The 11,290-nt window shown below is 37.3% G+C and overlaps 2 long non-coding RNA genes and 1 pseudogene across 2 annotated transcripts; all 3 read right to left on the bottom strand.

Moving 5' to 3' along the window:
• Positions 1–1,207: 1,207 nt before the first annotated feature.
• On the bottom strand, positions 1,208–3,079 carry LOC108948009 (uncharacterized). Its single transcript, XR_011415152.1, has 4 exons — positions 2,474–3,079; positions 1,772–2,388; positions 1,563–1,689; positions 1,208–1,486 (listed from the first exon to the last, which is right to left on the bottom strand). It is a non-coding gene; the product is annotated as an uncharacterized lncRNA (long non-coding RNA).
• Positions 3,080–3,137: 58 nt separating this feature from the next.
• Positions 3,138–3,740, bottom strand: LOC138908746 (uncharacterized). The gene is made up of 3 exons (XR_011415151.1): positions 3,443–3,740; positions 3,289–3,355; positions 3,138–3,198 (listed from the first exon to the last, which is right to left on the bottom strand). It is a non-coding gene; the product is annotated as an uncharacterized lncRNA (long non-coding RNA).
• Positions 3,741–8,759: 5,019 nt separating this feature from the next.
• On the bottom strand, positions 8,760–9,385 carry LOC104094891 (17.8 kDa class I heat shock protein-like; annotated as a pseudogene).
• Between the last annotated feature and the right edge of the window lie 1,905 nt (positions 9,386–11,290).

The following is an 11,290-nucleotide window of genomic DNA, read 5'->3' as shown; positions in this document are numbered from 1 at the left end:
TTCCATAAATTGGAGAATGTATTTGAAATTTCCGAACGAATTCGGTCGGAAATTATGAATTTCTAGGCAAAAAAATTAATTTCCGACCGAATTCGGTCGGAAATCTGGGTAAAAACTGGGCAAAAAATGCCTATTTGTGAGCTACACCACCTGCCAATTACAACCAATATCCATCCTATAATGGCAATATTATATTACTGCCATTCAACCATAATTAATCAACAACAATGAATATACTAACAACAACAATTAACTAACAAAAACTATTAACTAACACTAACAACCGTTATCTAACAACAACTAATAACAACCACAACAACTAATAACAACCACAATAACAACTACTAAAATAACAATATAATCATCATTCAAAATTAGTCTCAATTAAATATTGACAAGTTCAATACTTTGTTTAGCAATACACACCATTCAATGAGTTTTTTTATCTAGCATCATCTCTATCTTTACTCCTAGAACCTTCATCGTCGGCACATAGGGAAGGATCACGAGACCGGAGAATGGGGAAAGCACCACTAGCAAGAAGATTGGCCAGCTGACCTTGAAAGAGATTAAATTATTCGTCCCTCCTTTATAGCTGAACTTTAAGGGTACAAAATTGTTCATCTCTCTTTTTTTCTCTAGCCTTTGTCTCTTCAAGCTCTGTTGTCAGCTTTGCGATCTTCTGTTCTATAGACGATATAGTCGATCTATCAATCGCCTCGCCTTGGGCGGAAGTCCCTATACCTTGCAATCCAGCCCTGTAGCGCCAAAATGATTTATTTGGAAGGCCGTATGCTATTCCATTTTTAGGACCATCGACAACATCCAACCATATCCTCTGCGCTTCTTCATCTAAAATGGGCGGTCGCTTGCCTTGCTCATTCGGTGGCAAGCTCTGAGTATACTCCTCCAAATTAATATTGTAGCGACCCTTTATTTAGAAGATAGAAAATTACTAACTATATAATATTATTAACATTTATAGTTGTTATGAAACTTACATGTGTAGTCTCCGCCCGGTCCTCGACCCATCTAGTTGGATCTGTCGGTGCCGTCTTCTTTCGGATATGAGTCTCCATGAAGAACTCATCATGACTCATCTTCCTCCCATATTTTTTTTCCTACAAATATAATAAAACGTGTTAACAAAATTAACATATATAAATATAGTTCGATAAAAATAGACCAAAATATTTTAAGAAATTATCAGTTGTCTCCTCGTATCCCCCATGCTCCTTGAACCCAGACAGTGCAAGGAGCCACCCTTCTCAGATGCTCGGGCCTTCTTTCCCAGTTCACTCTGCTTCTCGAATTTCTCGGTGGCCCAATACCTTTGCAGATCCACCCATACATCCGGTAGAACGCATGAAGGCTTCTTTTTAACCTTTCGAGCGGAGCTGAAGGAATCAGAGAGTTTCTTACGGCATTTGTACTCCCAATTTTTACAAATTTCACGGTTATACCGGTCCTCCTAGGCACACTTAGTCTGCAAATAAAGTATGTAACGTTAGATAAAAATATTATTAATATAATACTTAAATAGATAAGAATTGTATTAAAACCTTAAATTGGTTGAACATCTGCTGCACAAGATCCTCTGGAAAGTCACTCCAAGTTGGATAGGGTGCATTATACAACCCGCCAAGAATATCAGTGATTATCTTTGTAACCTGATGATTAGGAATGAACCTGCAACATAGAAATTACATTAAATAAACAAGAGTAGCTATTATAATTCTGCAAAAATAAAGAAGTAATAAATAAATCTTACCCATTGCCCTCATGCCTGATGATGATCCTATGATAACGATCATAACGCACATCATCTAGATCATCATCCTCCGATAAATCTGAAGTGTGCGCAGAAGGGGGGGCATCTGGCTCAGTGCTACTATCCCGAAGACGAAGTCTAGAAATGCTAGGAGACGAACTCCGTGGAGTGGGAGACGGGGTTCTTGATGAAGATGGCTGTGATCACACCCCTATATCGATCTAGACCCCTGCTACGGTCCAGACCACTGTTGCGATCCGGCCGGCTGAAATCTAGATGGATGCGATCCAGCTGGAGATGAAGAAAATGGAGCAGATGACGGGCGTACCATATGGCTCTGTGACTGGTGACTCGATGCACCCATGTTAGTACTGGTAGGATCATGAGGATGAAGCGAGGTATAGCCCTGTGGCGGAGAATGGTGATAATACTGCTAGGCAGGCGAATGGTGGGTAGTATGATGAGTAGATGGATGCGGTGGAATAGATCTGTTCCTAGAAGATTGCTTCCGGCCATCAGCAGCAGAGGGATGCAAGTGTGGAGTGGAAAGAAGCGTGGGTGTAGCACCATTATCATGATCAATAGGCATTTTATCCTTTCTAGACCTACCTCGACCCCTACTGGCCATATGCATAAATTAAAGAAAATGTTAGAATTGAGAATATAAATCTATATAAGTTGAGAGCGCTTGAAAAAACTAACATGCTAGTCGTCTTTATTGACGTATCCTTCCTTGTCTGAAAATCCTTCCTCTTCACTTATTTTATTTTCATTAGGTGATTCTTCATCCTCATTTTCTATGATTGTTATTTCCTCCATATCAACGTCTTCTAATATGCGTTGAGGGTGCTCCAAGTAATTTTCTAACTGATCATCCACCATTTGGTTAACACTTGAGGTATCGTTTTGGTAAGCAACATCTAGCACATTCTCAACTTTCACCCTACCAACAGGCTTTGTTTTGATTACAACCAACCAATCAGCCTTATCCCTCCGCAATGGATATGGAGCATAGTACACTTGCCTAACTCTTTCTGTAATTATAAAAGGATCATAGCAATCATACTCCCTCCTTTTATTAACTTCAATTATGTTGTACTACGAGTGTACATTTGTACCTCTTCTAGGTCTTGGGTCAAACCACTTGCATCGGAAAAGTATAATCTTCTTATTTGGCCAACCTGAATATGACAATTCTAGAATCTCTTTGATCACACCATAATAATCATTTTTCCTATCCTGGTTGCCTTCACCACCTTTGACACACACCTCACTGTTATTGCTTTTTTTTTTTTATACTTGGAGCATTCCTCGATGTGAAATTTGTAACCATTCACATAATACTTAGACATAGTCCTAACCGTAGGTGCAGGTCCCCAAGATATGTCTTTTAAAAATTGATTAACACCGTTGTTTGAATTATTAACCTACATGTAGGGGTAAATAAATCACAAGTGAGCAAGTATATTTACAAGTATGTATATTCAAATGTGAGAAAGTATGTAAGATGCACTTACACACTCTTTAAACCATGCCTCAAATGTAGAATATACAGCACCATGACCAAATTGACTCACGAAGTCACTGAGCGACGCATTGAGAATTATTTGTTAGTTTTATCAACCAAATTAAATAGTATCCCATATAAATTAATCTTACGTCAATACTTACTTAAGAAAGGGTTGAACTTCCGGACAATTTAGCAACACATGATTTGAAGTTGATTTGTACTCCATACTACTTAGGCCCCTTTTTGTTCGATCTTTAGAACCTCGGCCTGGTTGATTGAATACGGACATTGGTGGATATAATGGATCAATCTCAATCACCACATTGTGCCGATTGAGCCTATTTCAAGCACATGGCACATGACTGTCAAAGTAGTAAGAACAAAAATGGGCAGTTTTCTTTGCAAGATAGGCTTCGCATATGGATCCTTCAATCCTATTCCTCTATTTAACAAATCGTTTACACTTGCCGATAGTCCTACACATTGTCATATTAGACGATAACGTTAAAGAAAATTACAAGAATAAATCAAGGTTTGATCATTACCTTTCGAATGGATACATCCACCTGTATTGAACCGAGCCTCCAAGTCGCGCCTCGTGTACAAAGTGAATTGGAAGGTGTTCCATCACATCAAAGAAACCACATGGAAAAATCCTTTCCAGCTTATTACTGATTATAGGAATGTTCCGATTCATTTGAAATAGGTTTTTTCCCCTTAATGTGGTAGAACATAAGTCTTTGAAGAACAAACTTATCTCTGTGATGGGTTTTCATATATTTTCAGGCAATCCACAAAATGCAATAGGGATTAAGGTTTTCATGAATATATGACAGTCATGACTTTTCATATGAGTCAGCTTTTCCTCAACCATATCGACACGTTTTCCCAGGTTCGATGCATAGCTCTCAGGCATCTTTAGGTTTGTAACCCACTCACAAATCGGTCGTCTTTGTTCCAAAGTGAATGTGTAGCTGGCCTTGGGCTTGAACACCTTACCATTGTTCCCAGACTGCAAATGTAATTCAGGTCGCCTGCAATATTCTTGTAAGTCCAGTCTAGCCTTAGGGTTATCTTTTGTCTTATTCTTATCATCCATCACTGTGTTGAACAAATTGTCAAAACAGTTCTTCTCAATATGCATGACATCAAGATTGTGCCGAAGAAGATTATCCTTCCAATATGGCAACTCCCAAAATATGCTTTGTTTTGTCCAATTATGAGTAACACCATATCCAGGAAATCTAGAAGGTGGGGCCTCGGTAACTTTAGTGAAGTTCTGAACCCTCTCCCAAATTTCCTTACCGGAATAAATTGGAGGTGACAAATCATGTTCAACTGTATTCTTTTTGAATGCGTTTTTCATCCTTCTGAACTGATGATCAACTGGCAAGAACTGACGATGACGATCCTTCTGAACTGATGATCAACTGGCAAGAACTGACGATGACAATCAAACCATGACTGCTTTCGGCTATGTCTTAAAGTGAACGCTTTACCATTTTCCATGCAGTAAGGACATGCTAACTTTCCGGTAGTCATCCTCCCAGACAACATTCCATACGCAGAAAAATCATTAATGGTCCACTTTAAGTTAGCACGCAAGTTGAAATTTTGCTTAGTTGATATATCATATGTCTCAACTCCATCATATCAGAACTGTTTAAGCTTATCAATTAGAGGTTGCAAATATACATCAATAAAACTCTTTGGATTGCGGGGACCGGGAATAACACAATTTAAAAAAATAGATGGACTAGTCATATACATTTTAGGCGGAGGATTATACGGCGTAATAAAGACTGGCCAGCATGAATATGGTATTGCTGAAACAGAAAATGGCGTGAAACCATCAACACACAAACCCAACCGAACATTTCTCGGTTCACTAGCATAATCCGGATACGTCTTATCAAAATGCTTCCAAGCTTCCCTATCTGAAGGATGACACATAACACCGGGCGGCCTTCTATTTTCATAGTGTCATCTCATATGAGGAGCGGAACTCATCGATGCGTACAACATCTTTAATCTAGGAATAAGAGGTAAGTAATGCATTGACTTCACAACAGCCTTCTTTCCGCTGGAAAGCCGCTTAAAATGAGGTTTTTCACAAAATTTACAACTTTCTAAATCTACATCACCCTTATAATATAACATGCAATCATCTTCACAACAATCGATTCTTATAGATGAGAGTCCTAACTTAGAAACCAATTTTTTAGCCTTATAGAAATCTTCAGGTATGTTGAAAGTTGGGTCAACTAGTTCACTCATAAGGCCAATGAAAGAATCCATTGCCGCTTGAGAAATATTGGTATCTGATTTGATACTTAATAATCTAACCGCAACAGACAACTGAGAGTGCATACTCCCTTCCCTTAGTGGACGACTAGCGGCCTCTAACTGTTCATAAAAATATTTTGCCTCTTTGTTAGGAGGTTGTTCAACACTTTCATGGGTTTCAAAATCGAAGTGCATCCCAAAAGCATCCGCAACCATTTCATGGTATCTAGGATGTTGAATGTTATTCCCCACCGACCTAATACTTTTACCAACAACTACGTTATGAAATATACCATCACTACCATCAACCTCTCCATGACTACTCCACACAAAATAATTATCCATAAACCCTTTTTTATAAAGATGAGCCTTAACATCCTCCGATCCAAAAAAATGCAAACACTTGCACTTCACACAAGGACACCTAATCAACCCTCCAATCCGAAACGGTTCAAGTGACATTGCATGCGTAATAAATTCCTTAACCCCTTCTATAAATTCCTCCCTCAAAAACTGACGATTAGAATAATTCCAATTATACATCCAACTACGAGATTCCATCTACATAAAGAACGAATAAATTATATTAATCATACTTCAGATTAATTTATAGAATTAAGTTACATCATAAACTTTAGTTACAATATAATTAATTTAAATAATTTGAGTGCTTATTAATTTGAAAGTTCATATCTATCCCTAAATAAGTTTTTTTTAATTCAATTAGACCATTAAAGGAAAATATAATTAAATGAAATAAAATTAGCTAACCCTAGTATTAATCATAATTAAAATTAGTTAAATTAAAAAAACTTAAACCCTAGCATTAATCATAAATCATAGCCACAATATTTTATTAATCACGCCTAAATCAAGGTACGAATGTTTATAAGTTGCTTATTCTAATTTTGGATTATTGTGGGTCCTGATTTATGGATGAGAAATTATTGTGGAATAAATAGCATGATTCGGCCAATACTAGTATTGAGAGGGTCATTTATACTTTAGGGGGCTATTAAAGGTTATAACTTGATAAATTAACAATATTCCAACTTGAATTCTTTAGCGTCTTGGGCCTTGGTTTTCGCCTAAACCCAATCAAATTAAAGCGACCTGGTGTTTACTTATTCAATTACCTAACTTACTACCCAAACTGCATAAGAAATTGTAAATAACTTCATGAACCATCAAAGTAATAATTTTTGAAGTGAATGACTTATTCATACTAACAGTAAATCACAATCAACTCCAATCATTAAAACTAAAAATAATAATTGGAGTATCAAATCATATCAGCACATACCAACTTATATACAGAACAAAGCATATCGTGTAAGAAAAAGAAAAAAAAAAACTAATCAGGATACACATTTCAAAGCATTAGCACAATTTACTTGTAACAAGAAAAGACAAGAGAAAGAAGTGGGCCTTAGTGTAGCAAGATTTCTTTCTTTGATATATTAGAACCTCAAAAATGTGTGACAACAATAAGTTTTGACGAAGCCCAAACGATAAATTGTGACTGGTTTTGTTTTTTTTTGGGGGGGAGGGGGGTGGGGGGAGGGCTATTAGGGGATGGTTTAGAGCTGATTTTCGGGGTAATTTGGAGCATGAATTTGGGGTATTTGGGGGTGAGTTTACAGTTGCGTTTTCACTGCTGTTCGGATGGGTTTAATAGAGAATTTGGGGCTGATTTTAAGGGAAAAAACTGCTGGAATTTGGGAGTGTCTTGGAGCTGATTTTCGCAGCTCTTTTCTGGCGGTTCAAGGGCTGTTTTACATGGGTTTGGGGCTGGTTTGAGCTCGAGTTTTAGGGGGGGAGGGCTATTAGGGGATGATTTGGGGATGGTTTAGAGCTGATTTTTGGGGTAATTTGGAGCTGAAATTTGTGGCATTTGGGGATGAGTTTACAGTTGCGTTTTCATTGCTGTTCGGATAGGTTTAACAGAGAATTTGGGGCTGGTTTTAAGAGGAAAAACTGCAGGAATTTGGGGGTGTCTCGGAGCTGATTTGCGCAGCTCTTTTCTGGCGGTTCAAGGGTTGTTTTAATGGAGTTTTAGATGGGTTTGGGACTGGTTTGAGCTCGAATTTTTAGAGCTGAAAATGGTGCCCTTTGGTTTGGAAAGAAGGATGGTATTATGGATGAAGTTTCATGGCTGTATTTTCATGGTAAACACTTGATGTTTTATCTTGTTGAAGAAGAAAGAGCCGCTGCTTTTTCTTAGAGGATGAAGCTGATGCGCAACTTTTTGATGCTAGAGGCTCTAGGTTTTTTTTCTCTGTTTTCTCTTAGCTCTCTCTTTTGTGGGTGTTCTCTAAAATTAAAAGGTAGGATAGGATTTAGTTATAATTGGGATATATATATATATCAAATAAGTATTAAATATTATTTATTTAAAAGTTCTTTATTATTTACATAAACTATATTCGACATAACATTAGCTATATTAAGATGTATGTATGTATGTATATATATATATATATATATATATATATATATACACACACAAAAATATTAATAAATTTATATTTTAATTATTTTAAAATCGTTTTTCCAACCGAATCGGTCGGAAATATTTAATTATAACTTATTTCGGCTGGTTAATTAAATATATATAATTTTTATCTTGGGTGGGAATTAATTATTTCAAACTTTCCAGACAGATTTCGGTTGAAAATTTGAAATTTTTTTAATAAATAATTATTTTTTACATTATATACACGCATGACCAAATATTTGACCAATTTCCGGCCGAAATCGGTCGGAAGTTTTATTTTTTTGTTGTCAGAAAATTTTTGTTGACTTTTGCGACCAAATACTCTTATTTCTGACTGATTTCGGTCGATTATTTTCCCGATCGATTTCGATCGAAAAGCCTTAGACGGAAATCACCTTATTTCTAGTAGTGGTGGCTATAATCTGGAGTATAGAATGTTTGCTAATTGTTTTGAATCTTAACCGTTTGTCTTCGGAGGCTATAATCATATCAATTCATTGGAAATTGGTAATAATACTGAAGCTACCTGAATGGCGTAAGGATCTGGTTACCTTATTATTCAAGAATTTTTAGTATGCAAATCAGCTACTAAGAAGAAGAAGGTGCAAACCTTTCTGGGGTAAGTTGTGCAGATTGCCTAGAGGCTGTAACAGTGAATAAGTAGTGTTATTATAGCAAATTACATTACAACCATCTTTCACAAACAAACTTGACACCCGATCACCAACCAGATTACATTATAAGAAGCATAGCTCAGAGAGACACAAATTATTCATTATGAATCTACAACAGAGGAGACACTTGCAATGTGTAAGGAAAGAAAGAATTAACCAGATATCTCAATGGCTTTGACCTCAGGCTTCTTCACTTCCTCTTTGGGAACTGTAACGGTGAGCACACCATTTTCCATAATAGCCTTCACCTGATCTATCTTGGCATTCTCCGGCAACCTAAATCGCCTAAGGAATTTGCCACTGCTCCTTTCAACACGGTGCCACTGGTCATTCTTCTCTTCTTGCTCTTTGCTTCTCTCTCCGCTAATCTGCAGCACTTTTCCTTCCTCGACCTCCACCTTCACCTCTTCCTTCTTCAGCCCCGGAAGATCAGCTTTGAAAATGTGCGCTTCTGGAGTTTCTTTCCAATCAATCCTAGCGTTGGCAAAGGCAGAGGTTTCGCGAGTCGAGCTGGGTACATTGGCCAAATTGCTGGAAAGGGGGAAACCTTCAAAGGGATCCCACATGTCCAGAGAGAATGGATCAAAGACGTTGCTTCATCGACTGCCGAAAATGCTTGGGATAAGAGACATTCTTGACTGAGAGGGCTTTTGAGAGTCTGAGATATGCTTCGATTGTCAACAGATGTTTGCTGATTTGGAACGCAAGAGAAGTGAGTTATATATATATATATAAGAGGAAATAAAAGAGTCTGGAAATTTCAAGATTTTTCTGAGGAAGAATGTATGGTTCTGTAACCTTCTAGAACATTATTCATAATCTTCTAGAAATGAACGATGTGACAATCAATTCACGGACCTTCTTACTTGGTCGGTAGATTAAAACGACCATCTGACAAGTTTAATTACTTATCGACCAACTTTGATCGGAAACATATTTTATTAATTTAATTTTACCGACCAAGGTTGGTCGGTTTAACTAAATTATATTTTTTTTATTAATTATTAAAATTAAAAAAAAAACGACCAACTTTGGTCGGTAATTGAACATATATATTTTTTAAAAATAATTAAAATTAAACATTACCGACCAACTATGGTCGGTAATCTCAACAGTGCAAGCAAAATACCGACCAAAGTTGGTCGGTAATGTTGAATTCTGGGAATTCAATGTTCATTAACCGACCAACTTTGGTCGGTATTTTGGAATAATTTATTTTTTTTATTAAAAACCGACCAACTTCTGGGTTTAATTTTGGCATAAAATGCCTGTTTTGGCAGCTACACCACGTGTCAGCATACCAATACAATAACAACAACACAACAACAACACAACAACAACAACAACAACAACACAACAACAACAACAACAACAACAACAACAACAACAACAACAACAACAACAACAACAACAACAACAACAACAACAACAACAACATTCAATAAATACTTTAAAACTAACAAATTAAAGTTCAATTGAACATAAAAATCCAAAACCAAGTTAAAACTAATTACAACTAGTTCAAAACTGGTTCTATTTGTCTAGTTCAAAGTATATAAAAGTCAAGGGGTATTTTCTACAATATCATCATCACCGTCTGATGAACTTTCATTTACAAGACGATATAGAGAACGGTCTTGTGAAGGACGGGAAGCACGATCATGGGAAGGATGGGAGAAACGATCACGAGCAGGACGGGAGGAACGATCACGTGGAGGTCGACCCTCTGGAGATGATTCACGAGATCGGGGCAACGGAAAAGCTCCACTAGATAGGAGAGTTCTGATCTGAGCTTGCATACCAAGGAATTGAGCATCTCTAAGCCTTTCTCTTTCCTTGGCCGCTTCTAGCTTTGATGTGAGCTTTGTCACTGTCTCCCGCATAGCGGAGAGGCTCTCCCTATTAAGTTGCTCGCCTTGCGAGAAAGTCCCTATTCCTCGCATTCCACACTTATAGCGATGGAAGTTTTTAGTAGGAAGCTCGTATACCTTCCCCCATTTTGGACCGCCAACAGACTCCAACCATATTCTTTCAGCATCCTCGTCCGAAGGTTAGGTTGGCTCACCCGATTCACCAGCTAGATGACTACGGATGAATTCCTCCACGTTACTTTGGTAGCGACCCTATATTATTTTAAATTAAATCAGTATTTTAAAATTTTTATAAAAGTAAATTATAATACTTAGAGAAAATTGAAAGCTTACATATGCAGTCGAGGCCCAGTCCTCGACCCACCTATCTTGATCCCCCTCTTTCTTCTTCTTCACAATATGTGTCTCCTTGAATAGCTCATCATGACTCATTGGACGCCCATACTTCTTTTCCTAAAAATAAATTAATTTAGTTAATAAACAGAATAGATATACTTAGAAAAGTAAAATAATTTAAGCAATTACGTACCAATCTTCTTTTTATTGTCCCTAGGCTGATCGCACCTCCAGTGTTCAAGGAGCCTCCCTTCTCGGATGCACGAGCTTTCTTTCCTTTTTCGCTCCTCTCTAAGAACTCTGCGGTAAGCTATTGCCTTTGCAAATCATTCCACAAATTCTCAA

This window comes from Nicotiana tomentosiformis, chromosome 3 (assembly GCF_000390325.3).
Source record: "Nicotiana tomentosiformis chromosome 3, ASM39032v3, whole genome shotgun sequence".
NCBI classification, from domain to species: domain Eukaryota; kingdom Viridiplantae; phylum Streptophyta; class Magnoliopsida; order Solanales; family Solanaceae; genus Nicotiana; species Nicotiana tomentosiformis.
The sequence above is the reverse complement of the archived record's forward strand: the minus strand, read 5'-3'. Positions and strand labels throughout refer to the sequence as shown.